Source organism: Coregonus clupeaformis, unplaced genomic scaffold (genome assembly GCF_020615455.1).
Source record: "Coregonus clupeaformis isolate EN_2021a unplaced genomic scaffold, ASM2061545v1 scaf1272, whole genome shotgun sequence".
Taxonomy (NCBI): Eukaryota; Metazoa; Chordata; class Actinopteri; order Salmoniformes; family Salmonidae; genus Coregonus; species Coregonus clupeaformis.
This window is the reverse complement of record NW_025534726.1, coordinates 88,107-94,610: the sequence shown is the minus strand read 5'-3', so window position 1 is coordinate 94,610 and position 6,504 is coordinate 88,107. Positions and strand designations below refer to the sequence as shown.

The 6,504-nt window shown below is 36.2% G+C and overlaps 1 long non-coding RNA gene across 1 annotated transcript; it reads right to left on the bottom strand.

Moving 5' to 3' along the window:
- Positions 1-4,530: 4,530 nt before the first annotated feature.
- On the bottom strand, positions 4,531-5,960 carry LOC123486574. Its single transcript, XR_006659422.1, has 2 exons — positions 5,925-5,960; positions 4,531-5,015 (listed from the first exon to the last, which is right to left on the bottom strand). It is a non-coding gene; the product is annotated as an uncharacterized LOC123486574 (long non-coding RNA).
- Between the last annotated feature and the right edge of the window lie 544 nt (positions 5,961-6,504).

The following is a 6,504-nucleotide window of genomic DNA, read 5'->3' as shown; positions in this document are numbered from 1 at the left end:
TACTTTGAAGAATCTCAAATATAAAATATATTTTTCATTTGTTTAACACTTTTTTGGTTACTACATGATTCTATATGTGTTATTTCATAGTTTTGATGTCTTCACTATTATTCTACAATGTAGAAAATAGTAAAAATAGAGAAAGACCCTGGAATTAGTAGGTGTGTCCAAACTTTTGACTGGTACTGTATATAAGTATCAAAATTATAAATCATTTCAAATATCTTATATTAAGCAAACAAGACGGCACCATTTTCTTGTTTATAAAATGTATTTATGGATAGCCATGGGCACACTCCAACACTCAGACATCATTTACAAACAACACATTTGTGTTTAGTGAGTCTGCCAGATCAGAGGCAGTAGGGATGAAATTGAATGGAAGTTCTCTCTTGATAAGTACGTGAATTGGACCATTTTCCTGTCCTGCAAAGCATTCAAAATGTAATGAGTACATTATGTTCTTTAGGAATGTAGTGAAGAAAATGTTATTTGTAAAAATATAAACAGTAAAGTACAGATACCCCAAAAAACAACTTAAGTAATACTGTAAAGTATTTTTACTGAAACTCATGCACAGTCTAGGAATAGACCATTGTAAACAGAGCGCACATTTCTTTGTACTGCATAAATTAAACTGTTTACCAAAAAGTTCGTCTGAGGAGGAGACGTAAATGCCTGGGCCTGGGCACACAAGGTAAACTAGATGGATGGGGAAGAAATGTGGGGTGTAATGAACTAAAATAACCAGACAACAACCAGATCTCAAGGTTAGCCCTCGGGGATGTTTAGTAAGGTACTTAAACAAAATATACAACACCCATAAAGAAACAGTAAGGAAACAACAAATCAATCAAACAAACAAACCAGGGAAGGTAAGAGAAGGGAATATTTGGGAACGGGGTCCAAGTAATGAAAATAAACAAAAGGTCCCTCCTCTTCTACACACCTAAACCTTTCTATCACACTCTAACCCTAACCCACTAAACTGCCTGTTTCCAAAAAAATACACGGGTGACACCCGCCCGGCTAACCTAGTGTATAAAACAATGGGTTATCTACGTGGGAATGTACACCCATGGGCAGATCTACCTTTCCCTTCTCCAGGACCCAGGTAGGGTGGAGTACATCAGGAGGACAGGCTGGAACACAACCAAAGATAAATTAACACAACCAATACCCAAACAACAAGTGTCCTCTCCCCTCTTTTCTTCAAGCTCACATGGCAAACAGGTATACTCTCGTCAATCAGCGACAGCTGCCAGGACTCCGGACCGAAGCCATGCCCACCATCGTCAGCCGCAACTCAGCACACCTGTAATGCCCAGAACACACAAACACACTACAAAGGAAAAATGGGGAGAAAGAAAAATACTTCACACGTAACAGGGTCCCAAATGGAATAAGGTCCCAAATGGAATAGGGTCCCAAATGGCACCCTATTCCCTATAAAGTGCACTGTCAAAAGTACTGCGCTAATAGGGTCTCATTTGGGACTCAGACTCACTCACAGAAAGCCAGCCTCAGGGAGATGTTGATAGTGACTTGTAGAACACACAGGACTCCAAAACACACGGCAGCCAGGCTGTAGAGTCCTGGTTTTCCATCTGCAGAGGAACACACACACACACACACACACACACACACACACACACACACACACACACACACACACACACACACACACACACACACACACACACACACACACACACACCATTATCACTAATGATTTAGATTAAAACAGAACACACATCATCCCACAAAACCTTAACTAATTCTGAAAACCTAACATTTCCAATGTGTCATTGGTTTTACCCCAAATGTGGGTTGGCAGCACCAGTTTGCTCAAGAGTGTGGTCATCTCAAATCTGCTAAACAGGAAGCTACTGTATGATGACATTACCAAAATTACACAATATAGCTGTCTCATGATTTAAAGAGGCTATCTGCGATTGCTGCATACGTATTTAGGATTTTGAAATGTATGATATTTACCCATTCATTCTTGAAGTATGTAACTTATAAATAACCCCATCAGGACCCAAAATACACACTGAGTGGAGAAAAGTCATCACTCTCAAATTCATAGACAGAGCTATGTATGCAAGGACTGACCATCCGTGAGCTCAAAATGATTGTTTTAACCATTTAAAGATAGCCTATGCAGAAATCGCTCCGCCATTTCCTGGTTGCTAAAATTCTAATATGTTATGTGACAAAACAAGCAGTCATTGTGTAAAATAAATATTGTATATTCAGCTGTTTGAAGTTGCTGTACAAAACCTAAAGTAAAAGACGCAAAAATGAAACTTTATAAAGGGAAGCATAGAAATAGCACACATAGAACAGATCTACCACTTCTTAGACTTGCTTTGGATGGGGATGAAAGATCTATAACATTTATGTGAATTTGGTTGGGTCGCCCAAAAAATGTACTGTAGCTTTAAGGCAATATAATGTTTGTACAATTCCATTATTTACAATTCCAGAGTAAAACAAGCTTACACTGAGCATACATAGCTCTGTCTATGAATTTGAGAGTGCTTACACGATAGATAATTCTTAGTTCATACCTGAGCGAAGGGTCTCAGTCTTCAAGCTCCTCATTGCTCTGTTCCGGCATTCTTCATTCCTCTTGTTTAATTCAATAACTTGTTTGTTGACATAGTTGGCCATCTTAACTAACTGTACCGAATATATCAATGATTACCCCAATCAATCAATTAAACAACTAATTCAGTATGTCTGACCTCTTATTGTAATATCTATGATTCTAACATACTTTTACTTATAGTATTAACTTACTGTATGATTACCTTTCTAACTGACTGAGCAGTAGTTAGTCTGATGTGTCTAAACCCTGTACTTCTCTGTTCTCTGTCTGTGTCCAACAGCTGGATGTTTCAAGGCTCTATCCAACAATAAGAAGGCTGTAGGTGTCAGGATGTTTCAAGGCTCTTCCACCAATAAGAAGGAGACTCTTGAGATGTGTCTCAAATGGCACCCTAATCTCTATACAGTGCACTACATAGGGAAATAGGGTACCATTTGGGACACAGATTTTAGACCAGACAGTTTTTTGTAACACCCTGTTCATCCCCCTTGTTCATTCTGTTCTGTGGTTTCTTTTTTCTTCTTTATAACGTTTTTTATTTTTTCAATGTTAATATTTATAATTCATTATGTAGCATTGCATCTCTCATGGGAAACGATGTTAACATTGCTGCAAAGCAAGTGAAGCAGATAGTAAACACAAGTGAAATGAACAATAAATATTATATATTATCTCTCTCTCTCTCTCACACTGCTGAGTTGGAGACTATATTAACAATGTCGTTTTCTGTCAAAACAGACATTTATCAATGGGATTGAATCAGTCAGTTATGTCTGGATTGATCTGATTGACTCTGTTACTGAGGGGACCTAGAAATGGGTGGACGGCACCCCACACTGTAAACCCTAATAAGTTCACATAACTCAAAAATTATTTTGTAACAGATTACACAAAAATATTTTAGTGATGTTTTTAAATGTTTTAAGTTTACATAAAATAAAAATTATATTTACAGTTGCCTTAAATTATCTCAATGTTATATTATAAATATTGATATTCCTCAACTTATAATTATGGATTAATTCACTTAAAATTTTCAATATTTTTCAACTCATATAATGTGGGAAATACACTCAAAATTTTCAATATTTTTCAACTCATATAATGTGGGAAATACACTCAAAACTTTCAATATTCTTCAACTCATAAATGTGGGAAATACACTCAAAATATTAAATATTCTTCAACTCATATAATGTGTGAAATACACTAAAAAATTTCAATATTCTTCAACTCATAATGTGGGACATGCAATCAAAATTAATTCTAAACTGAAATACTGATGTCGGTCCATTACACAATTATAATCAGCGAATAATGTTAGAAAACATGAAAGTGACACCACAGTGACAATTTAACTTTTTTTTTATTCAACACAATGTGCTTTTAAAAAGGCACGAATCAAAAGGAGCTCAGTCAAAACAAAGTGCTTGTCATAAATTAAAACAAAAAAGGAAATGACTCCATAAAAACAAAATGTGTTTTAAAGTACATTAAGTGTTAATAGTTCCATATTCTGATAGTGGTCATTGCTACAGAGGGTAGATTCAGTATTTTCGGTCTCCATATCACATTATTCAGTAAACATTATGATAAAAACTCACAAAGGCTTCATGTTAAAATTCAATAAGATTCTAATTATAATCCATCCTCAACAGCAATAACAACTATTAGAATGTGGAGCCATTTAAAACGTTTTGGCACTTACTGTACCTTGAAGGCTGCAACTAACTTTTTTTAAATAAAACATTCAAATAAAAGTACTGGTTTCTACTGTGCCGTACTTCAACTGGCAACATCAAGGTAAGCATTAGGTCACACAACATTAAACATGTATAGTGCATGAATTCAACAGTCGTTTCCCACAACTACAGTGCAAAAAACTTCCGGCTTGGCAATACGTCAATGTTGTGATATTTATCTATTAACAATCAATGTATTAAATCTGAGGTAGAAGAGGCAAACAGTGTAACATATTAAACATGAGGTAGAAGAGGCAAATTATTACATTTGTAAAGAGGGGAAAAAAACAAAAAACATCCTCAATACTCAGTTCAACAAATAGTCCATTCTGAGTGATTCACTCATTGAACAAATCATTCTTCAGTGTCAGTAGACGCCCTTTCAGTGGTTTGTTGTCCTCAAGACACATCACAACTTTTTGGATAAATGTGAATGTAAGCTCGAGATTCTTTGGGTACTGTAGGTCTAGTGCATAGACATACCCAAAGAGCAGGATAAATGAGTCAGCCAGGTTTGTGGGACCACTCACAAGTATTTCATCTTCCACGACAACACAGATGCTCTCAGGGCTGAAGAGGGCCGCATCAGTAGTATCATCAGTGACAACTGTCAGGAGAGCCACCGGAGTGTCAGTGAGGTCTGGACCATCTGCTGACTATAAAACACAAATAATACAAAAATGAGTTCAGACCCTCAAGGATACAAATCATGCTAATGATGTCTAGACATTACGGTCACTTTGCACTTAGACTGCAGCTAAGCTACATGTTTAAACTATTTTCTTTACACATGCTTATTATTTTATGTTAGTTTCACACCTACCTGTAAGCATACTTTTTGTTTAGTGGAATTCTTTATACTTACCTTTTCATTTATGTAATTTCTACATGTCAGTTTGCAGAATAACAACTCAAGGAAACTTCATAAACAGGTCCTGGGGGCTATTCCAGAAAGGAGGTTCAACAAACTGAGCCTAACCCTGAACTCAGAGTTGACTTACCCTGTGAAGTGAAACTGAGTTTTCAGTTACAGAACAGCTGATCTGAGTTAGGTAAGTTGACTCAGAGTACGTTAACTCGGAGTTGAGCTTGTGCCTGACGACTAGTAAAAAGCCATCATCAATGGAGCTCCGATACGGTTATTCACCATGGCAACGGGAGAAAACAGGAAGTAGACATTTTCTGGCTGCGGCTGTTATATAAATCACTGACAGAGTTTCAGATGCAGTCGTCTTTTCATTTTGAAATTATCACTTTATTTTATATTAGCCTTTAAGGAAGTGGTTGAATGTTGTTCAATGTTTTATTTTAGTTTTATTTTATTTAAATCGGCTGAAAATGAAATATAAAAACATTTTATCTCATACTCAATGCGGCGACAAACTAGAAACACGGACTTTGAAATTACGTTGTTGGAAAAAATACAATTGGCTATACTGATGGTTTTCACATAACCTGCTTTCTGGAATGCCCCTCTGGTTCTCCTAGAGTTCTTTGAGTGATGTCATGTTTAAGCTGACTGAATAGCTAAGCAAAGGGATTGATAGTGAGGCCAGTACACTTACATTACAGGTCCTGAAAAACTTGGAGGCATCTTCACGGGTACACAGGAAGTGCCACGAAGGACGAGGGCCCGTCTCATATTTACATCACGTTGTTCCTACATGGACAAAAATATCCATTACAATAATAATTACACAAATATCAAAAACATTCATTGTACACTAATTATAGTAAAAATGAAAATGTTAAAAGATAAGCAAGTTAGTTATTAACAAGCAAAGCATCAAAGTTGTGTGCTTATAGATCTGCTATTTCTGTTGTTGTTCTTTGTATTTAACAAAGTATTAATAAAGGGTTCAAGTGATCAACTGTTGACCCCACAGTTGAGATAAAAACATTTAGAGAAATAGCAAAAGAATGACTGTGGAAACACATAAAATAAAACCAATTATTAGTGTAACCCTCTCACCAGGCTCGAATTCGACTCTCACGATATTACCTTATTTAGAATATCTGAACAGCATGGGATATTAGGTGAGAAGGACATCTCCAATAAGAATCCCTATTGTAAACTTGCTAGGGTGAATGACAAATAGGGTATTAACTTCAGATAGAATGATTATAGACTTGGTTATTGTTATA